Genomic DNA, 16762 nt, shown 5'->3' with positions numbered 1-16762 from the left:
AATTTTATATATGTGAGAAAGAGCATACCTGAATTAGTATTTTAACGCCACAATACTTTTTTCAGGTGTTACATTAGTCACTTCACACAACAATATTTGAAGTCACTTTTATTTCCTAAGGCACCTCGAAAATACATAAATCACCCAAACACACGCGGTACGTTAGCGATCAAAGCCACCGTCAGGCGCAATACGTAATAGCTATAGCTGGCTCTATTGGAATAATCGCGACGCGACTGATATCTATTAATTGAGCGCAAAAGCCTCTGTCACAACCAGCCTCCGTCACAACCAACCCCGGTCTCCCCTACTCATTACTTTAACAGAATCAGGCAAATGGTTGTAAAGCTTGATACACTGATAAAAGGAAGATTTTTCAAACTTGGTGGTTCTATGTAGAGGTAAAGATAGAGTTTCGGTATTTCTAGTAGAATTACAATGAAAATTACACAGCTTCACAAAGATCGATTCGTTGTCTCTCACATATAATAAACATTTATACATATATATAGAAGGCACAGTCATAATACTGTTAGCAACAAATAATGGTTTACAGTGTTGATGAGGACCAACCCGAAAAATTATTCTCATGAGACGTTTCTGGGATATGAAAACTCTATCAAAATCTATGGAATTTCCCCAGACGATGATATTATAGGCAATATGGGTATAGCACAAGCTGTAATACGTGTTTATAATTGATTCAAGGGGGAGAGAATCTCTTATTTGCCGAATAAGCATAGGAAGATGAGCTTAATTCTCTACATACATGATGTATATGATCATTCAATTTCAAATTACTATCAACAAATAAACCTAAGAATTTAACTGAGTTTTTGGACTTTAATTCATTGCCTAAGCAACGAATGAAAATGGTCTCTTTTAAATAGTTTTTAATTTCAACAATGTATTCAGGCAAATCATTAATGAAGAAGATAAAAAGTAAAGCCCCCAGAACAGAACTTTGAGCAACACCCAATTCATTCAAGAATACGCGAGAAACTGAGTTACGGACCCTTAGCCTAGTTGCACACACACCGATTTTGGACGGCCCAGAATAAAATCGGCCGATATTTTATCGGTAGCAGTTGCTAGCACACTAACCGGATTCTTACCGTCCAAACGATCAGCCTACTAAAGTCAACTGAAATGGTCGGTAAAAAACGTGGAACTCAAGAAAGAACTCCTTCTTGAGTTCAATGGTAAACAATCGGTGCTTGTATAAACGTGTACTTAGTCACGTACGCCACTACATCCCGTTATTGCCTGTATTGGACGGTTTCTCACCGGCATTTTACCGTCACCGATCAGTGGTCGGCGTATGTGCAATGTCCCGTTCCCACACGTGGTTCACTATTGGAATTTGGACGACCGAAATAAAATCGGCCGTCCAAAATCGGTGTGTGTGCAACTAGGCTAACAGACATAGTCCGGTTCGAAATGAAACTTTGAATGATAAACTAAATATTCGTCCTAAACTATTGATTTTTTTGCGTAGCACTGATAAGCGCGCAAACGGACAGTACACTATTAAATTCCTGGAATAATTGATGAATTTGAATTGGGAAGTGATTTCATAATTAGTAAAAAATATATTTTCATTTTTTTCATTCGAATTATTGCCACAGGTTTTAATTATACTACCTATATTTCATTTTATATTTTTCTGAATTTGAACACAATTAACCTAACATTGTGTACGTAACGTATCATTAGGTATTAATAATCAATGATACCTATTCGGTAATTCTCCAATGTGGGCCTTCTTAAGAAATCATTTCATGAAGAAGAGGTAATAATATATATCTAAGGTTTCCAAAAGTTTGGGAAACGACGGCGAAGAAAAAGTTCGGAATACCTATATAAGATGAACATTTGGTATATATGTTACGGCTAAAGATAGGTGTGAACATAAACTTAGGATTAGCCGGCTAAACATAGGTTTAGCTTCGGGTATTTGCTAATGCTAGTTTCTTCTATCTTTAGCCGGCTAAATTTAAGTGTATCCACATCCCATCGGATAAAAATGTAGAAGGCAATGCAATGCATTTTTGTATGAATTTCACATATTTCAATAGCAGAAAACAATTCTGTCAAGCAGTTGAGAAATTGGAGAATGAACATATATTTGTTTCAACTGTATCTCAACGAATTCTTATTGACGAATCTAAAAATCTATACGCTTGATGGCAAAATTCGAGACATGCTATTTTGAGTGTGAGGGAAAACTGTAGTGTTAATGATTATTTTTCATCTTGTTATTATTCATAATTTGTGGGGAATTGAATGAGCAAAAGGAGATAATGAAGAAAAGAATGATGCCGCGAACTTCTTCATCAAAATACCAAAGGTCAAATTCTAGAAAAATATACCCTATCTACCCAATCTTGTTTGTAGTTAACCGGACTATTTGGCTGATAAGCTTTACGATGAATGCACTTGTATCCCCCGAGATGATCCATCAAGGGTGGCGACAGGCCGTATTTTGGAACCCGTATGTTCAATGAATCGGGAAAAAATTTTAACAAAATCAGCTAAAGAAAGTGTTTTCAACTATTTTCATGTTCATAGTTTTTTTTTGTTCTTTTTTGTGAAAGAATTGGTTGGAAAGAAATTGCAACGTTAGAAACTATTTTGTAATTTTTCCATAAACCAAATTATTGAATGGTAGGGAAAATATACTTTTGTTTACAGAAAAAATTTTCCATGTCTAATATCTCATTTCCTTGTGTGGTCATATTATATGGTCTCCTAAACAGATGAAAATAACTTGGTATGGGCGTTATGTAATACAACCCCAATACATTCCATGCTCTATTGCATATTTCAATTCTAAAAATTCAAACAATAAAGTGGCCTTGTGCGTTCGTCCTCTACCATCCGACCATTCATGACACATCACATCTCCGCGTGTCCATCGAATAAATTTTTAGCCATTCCGTTTTGGGTAATGTGCACATTAGCCGGCTAAAGATGAAATCCCCTGACGCAGATTAATATTTTATCGAACTTTAGCCGGTCCTCGAATATAAACCTAAATTTAGCCGACTAATCTTAGGTTTATGCTCACACCTATCTTTAGCCGTAACATATACATCAATTCTACCTGTGTAGCAACTACGATAAGTCGATTAAACTATTTTGTTAGAAAGGATCAAATAATAGGTAGCTTTACAGTATGTTCGGAGTGTCTCATAAGAAGTCATACTTTTTCTTCAATGTGAAAAAAACAGAAAATTCCAACTGTCAGGAAGATGGTGATTTCCTACTTACCACAAGCCGATTGTGGTAAACTATATCCGATAGATGTGGTAGGTGTAGATCAAAGATTATAGAGTTAACTCTATAATCTTAGGATTACGTCTTCGATTGAGTCGGACAATAGCGAGGTTTGTGAGGAGGAGACAAAGAATGAAGAATTTGTTGACAAAATGCCCTAGAGTCCAACTCAATTGCATACTTCTCTGGGTACTTAATGAGAAAGATAGGCAGAAAATAGAATTGTGCAAATTGCGACGGAACACTTATATGTAGCCAACATGGGGGATGATGGAATATATATTTCCAGTAGAAATTATGGCGATGAAAAAAATGCATCTTAAAGTTCCTTCAACAGATTTCGAACATGCTATTAGAGATGCATTAGGGACCTCGACACACTATATAAGCATGGCGCACTGCCGCTAAAACTTTAAATATTTTCAAAGGATACTTATAAATGTTAAATTTGTCCTATTTATTTTCATTATTTTATAAAGGGGTGTAAGGGGGAAGGATGCGTATTATAGCCTCTCCTCTCAAATGCCAACCTCACCTACTCGCGGTGCACCCTGTTCTTACGAACGAGGCTCTGGCGACCGAACATGAGCGGTATAACTCTGTTTTCCACAATTACCTAGCCTAAACATTGGCTTGAGCAGGAAATGGCTCTATGCGTTGCTCAAGTTACGTCTCAGACCTTGTCGTCTCAGGATACCTGTGCCACAAGATAATCTAGTCGTAGCCGCAACCAAAGTTGCACTGACAGCGATACCAGTGCTGCTTTTAAACACCTTCTAACGCAGCTCCTACAAAAAGATGGATCAGTCGAACAGGACAAAATTTGTATCCGGAGGTAAAATACCCTCCCATTCGGATCTCCGGGGGAGGGTGCCTGAGCGAGTGAATCATCGAACAAACACCAATGAAAAGCACATAGCTTTTGCAGCATGGAACGTCAGAACCTTGCTAGACAACCACAAGGCTGACCGACCAGAGAGGCGTACTGCCCTAATCGATAAAGAACTGCAACGAACATCCATTGCAATAGTTGCCTTAAGCGAGACACGCTTTTCGGACGAAGGTAGCTTGGTAGAACAAGCGTATACTTTTTCCTGGAAAGGCTTGCCGGAAGGCGAAATCAGACAACATGGCGTTGGCTTTGCCATTAGAAACGACCTGGCCGCCAAACTTACCGAAAATCCAGTTGGTATCTCAGAACGTTTAATGACTCTACGCTTTCCTGCAGCGAATAACACGTTTGTGAACATCATTGCAGTATACGCACCCACTTTGAACTCCTCTGACAACTTGTCACACCTATTTTATTACGAGACCCAATTCAACGGGGACCTGGCGCCACCCGCGCTCAGGGCATTGGCATACCCTCGACTATGTGATCGTGAGAAGAAAAGATCTGAAAGAGGTGTTGGTCACTAAACCCAGAGCAGATCTGGAGTGCTGACTGATCATAGGCTAGTAATCTCGAGAATGAAAATCTCAATGCGCCCAAAATACCAACGCAAGCCAAAGTATCTAAGAGAGCGCCTTCAAATCTCCAAACTACAAAACCCTTCTACGAAGGAAAGATTCACAGCTGCCGTCAAAGATAGCCTAACACCACCGGATTATAACGAGGACATTGAGACTCATTGGCTTCGCTTCAAGTCATCTCTTACCAATACAGCGAAAGAAATACTGGGCACAAAACGCTCCCGAAAATCCCCAGACTGGTTTGCCGTTAGCGAAACTCATATCGCACCCCTTTTGGACGCAAAACACAAAGCGATGAAAACCGCAACTAACAAGCCTGGCGATGTTGCAGCCCAAAAAAGTTTTATAAACATAAAACGCGAGGTCCGTCGAGAAATAAGAAAAATCAAGGATAGCTGGTGGAAAGAAAAAGCAAGGGAAATACAAGCTTACGCCGATAACCATGACTACAGGCCTTTTTTCGAAGCTATCAAAACTGTTTACGGTCCGAGCAGAAAAGCTAGCTTTCCTATAAGAGATGCTCATGGAGCTATTCTAACTGATGATAGAAAAATTTTCGAAAGATGGAAGGAGCATTATTCACAGGTCTTGAATCAAAATAACGAATCGGATTTATCCATTTTAGACCAGCTCTCCGCGTATAGTCCGATGACATCGCTTGATGACGAAATTTCAACGTCGGAAATCATAAATGCGATTGAAAATATGAAAAATGATAAGTCACCTGGTCTAGACGGCATTCCAGCGGAGATATTCAAAGCCTTGGATGAAGACATTGTCAATAGTCTCCTAACACTATTCCGCAAGATCTGGGAACAGGGAGATGTGCCACAAGACTTCAGAGACGCTTTAGGTATCAACCTCTATAAGAACAAAGGCGATACGTCGAATTGCAACAATTACAGGGGCATATCGTTGCTTAGTGTGGCCAGTAAAATTCTCTCGAAGATCATGGCTAATCGTCTGGTTCCACTCTTAGAAAAACTATTACCTGAATCCCAGTGCGGCTTTAGACCAAATCGAGGTACGGTGGACCTAATTTTTACACTGCGACAGTTACAAGAGAAGGCCCGTGAACAACAATCAAGGATTTATACAGCCTTCATCGATTTAAGTAAGGCATTCGACTCGGTGAATCGGAGAGCGCTATGGAAAATCATGGAACGTCTTGGAGTACCCGAAAAATTCTTAGCAGTGTGTAAAAGCCTTCATACCAACAACACCGCCAGAATACAGCATAATGGCTCTACAACCGACCATTTCCCAACCAACTCCGGAATGAAACAAGGCTGCGTATCAGCGCCTTTACTGTTCAATATTTTCACCATAGCAGTATCGATAATTGCAGATATGAGTATGCCGGTAAGAGGTGTTGGGATAAGATTCAGATTTGACGGAGGCCTGTTTAACCTGAAGCGCCTCAGAGCAAAAACCCGTACCAAGTTTATCACGGAACTTCAATATGCTCAGAGGAGCTACAGATAATGATGGACACCTATAAACATATATACGAAGCTTTGGGCTTTAGACTCAATGTCGACAAGACCAAAATCCTGGTAAGTCCGCCAGAAAGCCTTCAAACAGATATCAGCCTGGCGAATGAAACTCCTAGAACAGGTCGAGCAGTTCAAATACTTGGGTAGCTTCATAAATACTAGGGCTAATTTAGACACGGAAATACAAAACCGTATCAATTCGGCATCACGGGCATTCTGGAAGCTGAAGGACAGAGTGTTCCAAAATCACGACCTCAATCTGGAGACCAAGACAGCTGTCTACAAAGCAGTGGTCCTTCCAACGCTTCTTCACGGAAGCGAAAGCTGGACGCCCTACAGGCGACATATTAAACAGCTTGAACAAACGCAACAACGTCATCTAAGACAGATAATGCACATCAGATGGTTCCACAAAGTTTCGAATGCAGAAGTCTTGCAGCGCGCGAGTTGTACAACAATTGATACTCAAGTAACGAGGGCCCGACTCAGATGGAGTGGTCACATTCTGAGGATGCAAGACACAAGACTCCCCAAAATAGCTCTATACGGCGAATTCACTGAGGGAGCCCGGAAACCAGGAGGCCAGTATAAGCGGTTTAAGGATACACTACATCAATCCCTAAAATTAGTTAATGCCAATCATAACTGGGAACAACTAGCGTCAGACAGGTCACAGTGGAGGTCTTTAGTACACAGTTATAATGGAGAATCGAGAAGGATACAGCGGCGGCCAGATCTGATTGGTGACTATCCATGCCCTGAGTGTGGAAGGATTTGTAGGTCACGGTTGGGTCTCTTCAGTCACAGAAAGGCACACAGTCGTAACTAGCCCTAATTACAAGTCTGTTCGCAATTTTTTTTTTCTTCTTTTTGTAGATTTATTCCCGGTAACGGGATACAGCAATGAATGAATGAATTTTATAAATATTATATACCTGTGATAAATTTCGATGAATCAACACATTTTTACTTTTTCGGTTTTTATAGTAATCGTGATTTTTCTAGTTCAGGAACCCTAAACCTAAAAAGTAAGAGGAAATTATTTCAGTGCATCTGTTCATCTACTCTGTACCTAATCCGTGTTTCAGTGCCCTCCAGTCTGTATCGTTAGAAGGGTTGTGAAACAACTTCGTCTATTGAAGGATGTAGGTACCGGAATTCTAACATCTGGAACGTTGAAGGTTGTTCTCAAATGAACCGATATGCGTTTGAGGCTAGCAAAACTTCGCAAGGGAAATTAGACTGATTTTACTGATTACTGATTACTGATTGCTGGGTGTGTTGGACGGACTAACCCAAACCTGCCACCGCGACCAACGGTCTATTGTAGCACACAAGCATGCTCAAAGAGCTTAATCTCTCCCTCTAGTCCCATCCTACCCAAAAAGGAGATGATGTCGGAGGGGGAGTGATTCTTGAGTTCCTCTAGGATCATCTTCGGAGAGCCGAAAACTCCGAGTCTGACCCTGTCTGCCGCCGGGCAGTCACAGAGGATATGCTCAATTGTTTCGTCTTCCTCTAAGCAGAGTCTGCAGAGTGGGTCGTTGACGATCTTGAGTTTTTTGAGGTGGGCTCTGAGTCTGCAGTGTCCTGTAAAAACCGCTATTATGGATCTCAGATTAATTCTAGAAAATTCTAGCCAGCGACTGGTGTATGGGCTGGGAGGCACTGAAATAGCCCTATGCGAGTGACGCAATCCAGGACGGTTGCGCCAGTGCTCTAGGACCTTTTGCCTTATCCAGCTGTTGTTTCGGTCCCTGATTAAGGAATTGGGAATTCCTATACTGGGTTCCGGGCCAATAAGCGTTGATGTCGCGCCTTCTCTGGCCAGAGCATCCGATACATCGTTGCCACTGAAGCCAGAGTGTCCAGGTATCCAAATCAGTTGCAGTCTGTTTAAACTTCCCAATTTGGTGAGTTTAGATCTGCACTCAAATACCTGTGCCGAGTTGCATTTGTCAGCCGCGAGAGATTTGATCGCAGCTTGACTATCCGTAAGGATTTTTATCGATCTGCCCGCCCAGCCACTGTCAAGTAAATGGCCTGCGCACAGATCAATGGCGAAGATTTCTGCCTGAAAAGCTGTCGCCGACTTTCCCAGACTAGCACTGAGTTTGGTCAGCGGTCTACGGCTGTAGACTCCGGCTCCAGATCCCTGACTGGTTCTGGAGCCATCAGTAAACCAGCAAGGTCCTTGTAAATAGAAATCCTTGTGATGGAGCCATTCGTCTCTGCTTGGAATCACAGAAACGAATGTTCCCTCGGTGCTGGTTCTTGTGATTATTTGATCAGTTCTCATGCCCATCACCTCGTCAGCCTCCAGTTGGGCCGACAGACGACTGGGCACGAAAGTGAGTTTGTCAGGCTCGTTCACGGTGAGGTGGTGGAGCCTGTGGGTTGCTAGTCTTGCCTCTCCCTGGACAAAAATGTGAAGGGGAGGGAGGTCTAATAGCATCTCCATGGACGAAGTTGGAGTAGAGCGGAATGCCCCCGAAATCATGAGGCAAGCCGTTCTTTGGAGTTTGGTAAGTTTGTTTTGGGTTAGAACGCGTTCAGTGCAGGACCACCAGGCGACACAGCCATAGGTGACCAATGGTCTGATCACCGTGACGTATAGCCAGCGGAGCTGCTTCGGCGCTATCCCCCATGTCCTTCCACAGATCCTTTGGCAGGCCCATAGGGAGTGCCTGGCTTTGTGGACGACTTTTTCCACATGGGAGTTCCATAGAAGCTTCCTATCCAGGGTAATGCCTAGATATTTGGCTTCCTCTACGAGTGGAATGGTCTTACCGTAGAGAGTTGGAGGAAAGATTTGAAATTTCCTTCTCCTGGTAAAGGGGACAATCAGGGTCTTGGAGGGGTTCACCCCTAACTGCTCCCCATCACACCAACCCTGAATTACTGTTAGTGTTTCCTGAAGAGCATCTGAGATGGTTGCATCGTCATTGCCCTCCAGTAAAACAACTATGTCGTCAGCGTAAGCCTGGACATATACGTCAAGCGAGCTGATAATTGCAATTAGATCATCAACCAGAAGTGACCAGAGAAGGGGTGATAGTACACCTCCTTGCGGACAACCTCTGCCTGCTTTGAATCTAAGTGCTTCGCCACAAAGCGTGGTTATGATGTTTCTGGAGCTCAGCATTGTGCTGATCCAATTCGATATGGTAGGAGGGACACCTCTAACCTTGGCAGCCCTCACTAGAGATTCAGTAAGGGCAGCATTAAAGGCTCCCTCAATGTCCAGAAAGGCAGCCACTGCAATCTCCCTGGAGTTGAGAGATTCATTGATCCTGCCGACAAGATTATTGAGGGCAAGATCTGTGGATTTGCCTTTCTGGTAGGCATACTGATGAGCACTCAGGGGATGATTCCGTAGAATCACCTCTCTGACGTGCTCGTCTAGTATCTTTTCAAGAGTTTTCATCACGAACGAAATTAAACTGATCGGTCGGAATGATTTAGGCTGTGAGTCTGTTTTTCCCGCCTTGGGAATATAAACGACTTTGACCTTCCTCCAGTTGGATGGTATAAAATTCCATGCCAAGCTGGATCTGAAGAGCCTAATGAGGTAAGACATTAAGAATTCCAGTCCGTGCTGAAGTAGAGCTGGAAATATTTCATCGTCACCTGGCGCTTTGTATGGGAGAAAGGATAAAACTGCCCTTCTCACCGCGCTCGCAGTGACAAGTTTGTTGAAAAATTTCCAGCATTCCTTGCAGGGTCGCTTGAGGCGACTGGTGAAGTTACCTTCTTCCGCAGATGCGGAATCAATCAGCACGTGATCCGGAAAGTGTGTGTCAGCCATGATCTTAAGGGTTTCCGCCCCAGAGGCCGTATAGGTGCCATCTGATCTTTTAACAGATCCCAGCGTCAAAGACGGCTCTCTGGAGAGAATTTTATGGAGTCTTGTCCCGCTTGCAGCATCTTCGATGCTGCTGCAGAAGTTTTCCCAAGACTCCCTTTTGGCCTTCCTTACTTCCTTGTTGTACAAGGTGAGGATTTGACGATACACTTCCCACTCACCTGCTGATTTTGCTCGGTTAAATTTTTTCCGAACCTCTTTACGAAGTTTCTCTAATTTAGAGTTCCACCAAGATACTTTCCTATTGTCGGATTTCTTTCTTAGTGGACAGTTTTCATGATATGCCGAGACTATAGCTTGGCCAATTGAGTTGGCCAGCCTCTCTAGGTCTTCATGATTGTTAACGTTGACGTTGATGGATCTCAGATTCCGTTGCAGGGATAGTTTATAACCATCCCAGTCGGTTAATCTGGGATTGCGATATTCCTGAATGGGTTTACCGCCTAATTCAATGTTAAATTGAATATTTCTATGGTCTGAGCCAGAGGGCGTGTCAGAAACCCTCCAGTCAGTGATTTTAGTGCTCAGGTATTGCGAGCAGAGCGTGATGTCCAGTACCTCAGCCCGATTTTTCGTAACAAAGGTTGGAACAGAGCCCCGATTCAATACAAAAAGCGCTTCTTCTAGAATGAAGTCAAATAAGTGCTCACCTCTTTCGTTGATGTCCGTGCTACCCCACGTAGTGTGGTGGGAGTTGGCATCGGAAGCAACGAGGAGTTGAAGGTTTTTCCCCCTGCAGAAGGCAACTAATTTTCGCACTTCATTTGGCGGGGGGAACATGGTATCACCAGGGAAGTAGGCAGAACAGATGACCAGTTCTTTAGTGCCCGTTTCCATGGGAAGTTTTACCAGGATGGATGTTACATCTCTGGAACAGAATCCTGTAAGTACAAAAATGTCAATAGTGTTCCTGACAAAGATACAGGACCTGGGTGATTCCCCAGATCCAAGTGATATTACCTTGCCAGGAAGGTTACTGAGACCGCTGATTCTGCCTCGGGAAGTAACCCAAGGTTCCTGGATGAGGGCGATATCTATCCTCTCGTCCAGGATTCGTTTTCCAAGGAGGTAGGATCCAGCCTTGGAATGTTGCACATTAGCCTGCAGGCATTTGAAGAGCCGCGCCATCACTAGATGTTGCGGCTTACTTTACGCCGTTTCAGGCGCCTTTTGGCTGCTCCCGCCATTCGCCTGCGTTTGGAGGTAAGATTCATCTTCTCAACCTCCTTAGCGACTACAGCGATTGCAGCCTCGGGGATACCCTCCCCTTGTGCGGTTCCGGATTTCTCCTCCGCGCCTAGGGTTGGGTTTGTAATGGCAGAATCAGGTTTCACCCCGATTTCTGCACATTCCTCTTTCGAGGTTTCGGTCGTCGAGATAGGATTGATCCCCGTCTCGACTGGTTTTGGTGAGTTTGTTTGTTCTTTGGTATCCATAAGCGGTCCCACGAGAAGGGAAGAAATAAATGTCCGCCAGGGCAGTGCTCCCTTACCCTGGTAAGCCATATTGAAACCGGAGGGCGGCAGGTGTCCGGAGTTCGCCTATTAGGAACTCATCTTAACCCAATGAGCTACTCAAAGAGGAAGTTCTTCGGCATAGGATGTTCCACCTTGAACTAGGGGGTTTTTGATGAGGTTGTCTCCTCTCGATCCGGCCAATTAAGGCAAGATCCCCCGCAAACAAGTTTGCATGGTTTGTCAACTGCCGCCAGTCCTTGACTGTCCGGTAAAGTTGGCGCCGTTAATCCTGTGCAGGCCCTTAGCCACGACACTACAGCTGGGCAGGAGAAGTTGGTCCGCGGTGGGATTTTGGAAGGCTACCAGTAGTGTTTTTAAGACTACGAGCCAACTTATAGTCCCACAGTCCTCAGCTTCATTTGTAATCATTAGCAGAAGGACCCCTCCTATCCGCCACCTGGAGACGCGCCTGGTTGGTACTTCACCCCAATGGCCAGGAAATTAGACTGATACTAATATTACAAAATTAAACTGAAAAGATGAAAATGCCCTGAAAACTACATTAAGTGAGCAGTTCTATTCAGACTAACTCTCTGAGTAAATTTTTTCAAATATGTATGCTCTTCACAGATAGAATTCATCTGAGGTATTTATTAAATATCTGTTTTTATTCAATTTATTCTGAATGTATCTTGTGTATTTGTGCTTCAATAAATTCTTCATCCACTATCTCCTCACATAATTGCCATAAATTTTTCCTTGGGAATTTAGAGATAAGATTCATTTTCAAAATTAATAGGACACTTGTTTCTGGCATTAGTTGCAATTACTGTCATCACGGTTGAATATAAGATTTTGCTGAAGACCTGATAGTTAGCCAGTTAATTAATCTTAACTTTCTTTAAGGCGTTTGGGTTGGTACATTTCTTTAATGCCCAACCAAGAAACACTTGCAGTTGCAGTGCAGTTGATGAATATTCAAAGTTCAAGCACGGTTATATATATTTTAACAGCTTAATAAATATTAGATTGGAGAATTATAATATAATTTGAGACCAAATATATGAATGTCGCAAAAAAAGAATCGAGTCTGCACAAAAAACGTTTTAACTATAAATATCTTATGTGGAGGAAAGATGAACCTTATCCAACCCCTAGGTTACGATCATAATCTTCTTTTTTATAGGTTTACTGCTGAATCCTTAATTGAGTGAATATGAATATTGTACATCGCTTCTATTCAAATCATTTTGTGAACGCTTCATTCGATCTGGAATTTAAGAGGTCAATCATTTAATATTTATTGTTTTCGTGTTTTCCTATAATTGAGAGTTTATCCTGTCTTTTAATTATTTTAGTCTATTGCAGGTTGATTATATAGCTTCTGACGACATATCATTGAGGTTTATAATACTTTATGCAATATTTCAATATGCAATATATCAATATGTATTTGGAGAACAAACGAACAAACTATCATTTCTCATTCATCATACCTATTTTCAAATTAGTATCTTGAAGCCAAACCTCGAAAAGATTGTTTTTATGCTTGTACCCAATTCAATTAAAATATTTCAGTTACCGAACACTCTGTAACGTAGGTATATTGAAACTCGATGATAATATTGAGTATTTTTCAAGATAGGTTTTTTATTCATTTATATAAATGATTTTTTGAAGAAAGAAAGCGATTCTACGGAAAATAAATTGAACTGAGAATGAAACCTTCATTATTTTTCATGATTATATTGATTATTCACAATCGCAGTCTTTCATTATGATGAAATACAGCGGATATTTCCATACGCCGGACCTGAACATCATCAACTCAACGTCCACAGCAAAGATTATAGAGAATCTACTCTATAATCTTTGGTCCACAGAACACACCCATGACTTGACTTACTTTATGTCAACGTCTAGCCTATAGCCTATTCATGAAACATCGCCTAATAGTTCAGTCACCCACCGCCAGATGCTAGGGTGAAAAATTTCAGTTCTTCGAAGCACAGCTGCGCCCCTACGTACCGGAGAAGGAACTACAGCTTATTTTGGCTTCATTTCTTTCACTTTTCACTTTCTTTTCTTTCTTTTCACTTTTCTTTCTTTTCACTTTCTACTCTGTAATCTGTGATTTCTTTGAACCGTGTTGTGGTTGTTCCTCTAGGTGGGTTTAATACTCAATGCTACTATGGAGAAATTCCTCAGACTAGAGTATGAGAAATTCCTCAGACTAGAGTCTGAGGAATTTCTCCATAGTACTCTGTTAGAACAGAGTCACCTGGATAACTTACGAAGTGTCATATACAGAGTTTCACACGAATTCCGTCCGTAAAAATAATTTTGGGAAGAAAGGTAAAGTTTACCTTCACCCACCTGAAGCTGCTATTGTGATAGCGGAACACGTGTCGTGGTTTGAAGTGAAAATCATATAATAAGAATAATTTATCACAATTAATAGTCAAAATTACAAATCATGATGCAGGTAGGCACGAAAGTGTTTGCAAAGTTGGCCATTCCAAAAACTCAATTCTTCCAAATTAGAATTCTTTAAAGCAAAAATTGAATCTAAATTGAAAAATAATGTTGGTGTTGCATATTTTTTGAGATAAGTATTCAACAGACGATTTTCACGATCATCGGTATTTCAAATCTTATTCTTTTCAAAATACAAACAAAAGTGGAAATCCACTGTTGCCATAAGTTCCATACAGAATGAATCTTCAATATGTCCTTCACTTCATTCTGCTCGAGAAAATTCGATCTTGAGTTACTTTGAAATAAAATTGGTGAAAAAATTTTCTGTCCTGTTGTTTTGTCCAGGTGTGTACATTGTTGTCCGATCTCTATATTTCAGAATTTTTATCTCAGAAGGACCAGCCTGTATATTTTCTGCTTTTTGAAAGCCTTAAGAAATACAAAACATGTGTGCGACCAGTTAGGACAAGGGCTAAAATATCAGTGACAAAAAGAATCTTAAGAAAAACTGAGATGAAGACTCCGAGGAAAATAGCTGGGTATACTCTAGGCAGAGGAACGCGGCAATAAGAGAAAAGTGTCAAACAGACGATATCGTGAGATGGATAAGGGGTAGAAGAAGGGAGTCAATTCCCGGAATGGAACAGGCATGCAATGTGAAAGAAGAAGAAGAAAAACTGAATATTTTCCTTATGTATACCTAAATGCCATAATTTCGACAATTTCGGATTTATAGCTACATTATCTTAGCCGAAGTTAATACATTTCCATTGCTATATATGATTGAATTAACTCGTTTCATTTGAATTATCTTTAAATGTTTAAATATACAGGATGTTCTACGAGCTCTATTACAAACTTTGACAGAAGGTAAATGTGCTTTTTTAGACCATTTTTTTTCCTATGAACATAGGTCCGATTCGTTTTCGTTTAGGAGTTACAAGCATTTGAATTTTTTTTTCATGTTTTGATTAAGTAGGCCGACAGAATATATCGGTTGACATGGTGATTGACGTTATTTTAATTATTCATTTGACACTTGTTTCACTGAGAATGGTATTAACAATAACCATAATGAACATGTATGGGCACTGCAGAATCCATATGCCATTAGACACATACGATGTCAGCAACTTTTCAGAGTTTTCATGTTATAAATAATCGTTTAAATGCAGATGTGTATACATTTTTTTTGAGCACAACAACAACCTCATTGATAACTCAGAGCTAAACATTGTTGGAAATCTCGTTGGAAATAAGAAATTTATGGTATCAGAGTGACGGTGCACCACCACATAGAGGGAGACAAGTAGTCTGTTGGCTGAACAAACATTTCCCAAATAAATGTATAGTTCAAGAAGGACCAATACATGCAATGGCCATCTCGTTCAACTAATCTAAATCCCTTAGATTTTTATTTATGGGGTCATATGAAGCAGCTTGTTTATCATGTCGGAATCTAATCTCATTAAAAACTACTTGATGGAATTCCGATGCAGCAAACTGCATGCTCGTATCTTCTGAACAAAAACGAATCGGATATATGTTCTTAAGAAAAAACATGTTCAGAATAAGCACAGCTACCATCTGCCAAAGTTTGTCATAGACCTTGTAGAACACCCTGTGTATGTACACATTCGAGTAGTGAAGGTGATATTATGTATGTTATTCCAAAATTCCTGAATTTCCTACCACTCAAATGTGGATATACATATTAATATTTCTAACATTCAGGGCCAATTGCCAATTTCACCAAGGATAGGATATACAGGGTGTCCCAAAACTAGTGAATCAAACGTCACACCACGATAGAGTAGACCAAATACTATTAAATGACACCAATATTAGTTCAGCGAAAATGTACCGTTTCCAAAATAATCAGAATTTTATGAAATACCTAAAGTTGCCGATTTTCGAACCATTTTTTTCAATCACAGGGCCAGTTTGTGACAAGGGATAACGATTTTAAAACATATTAATCCTAGATTATTGTTTCATCACACCTTATTAGAATTATTCCAAGTAGTTAATCGAAAACCCAAGTAAATGTAAATTAAAACAATTGTTTTTTCTACATAATTTTTATTACTCAGAATAAACCCCCTCTATAGTGGTGATAATATGGGCGAAAAACGCTGTCCTTAATCACAAATTGGCCCAGGGATTAGAAAAATAGACCGAAAATCGGCAATTTCAGGTTAGCATTTTTTGAAAACGGTACATTTTCGCTCAACTAATGTTGGTGTCATTCGATAGTATTTGATCTACTGCTCTACCGTGGTGCGACGTTTGATTCGCTAGTTTTGGGACATCCTGTATATGAACCGAGATTAGAAGTAAATCGCATTGGGGAAAGAAACTCACCGATTTATATCGATTACGCATCTTAACTTCAGTTAAAATGGAGTGTCTGTGTTCTTTATGGTTTCTTTACCCTCAATATTACACTTCATAGACAAAGCAAAGGTCAATGTTAGAAAGAGTTCGTTTGAATTTTGATCTGAGTTTAAGTTAAGCGGAGTTTAATCACCGTTTGGTGGAATTGGCCGAATTAAACGAGTTTATTAAATCATATAGCCATTGCAATATACATATTTATTATTCCTACTTCGGCGAAAATAATGTGTAATTTTAGTATTTAGCTATAGAGAACTCACATGAAAAAATCAGTAATTCTTAAGGATTTTAAAAGGCAAAAAATATACAGGGTCATC

This window comes from Coccinella septempunctata, chromosome 3 (assembly GCF_907165205.1).
Source record: "Coccinella septempunctata chromosome 3, icCocSept1.1, whole genome shotgun sequence".
Lineage (NCBI taxonomy): Eukaryota > Metazoa > Arthropoda > Insecta > Coleoptera > Coccinellidae > Coccinella > Coccinella septempunctata.
Note: the sequence above shows the minus strand (reverse complement) of the source record.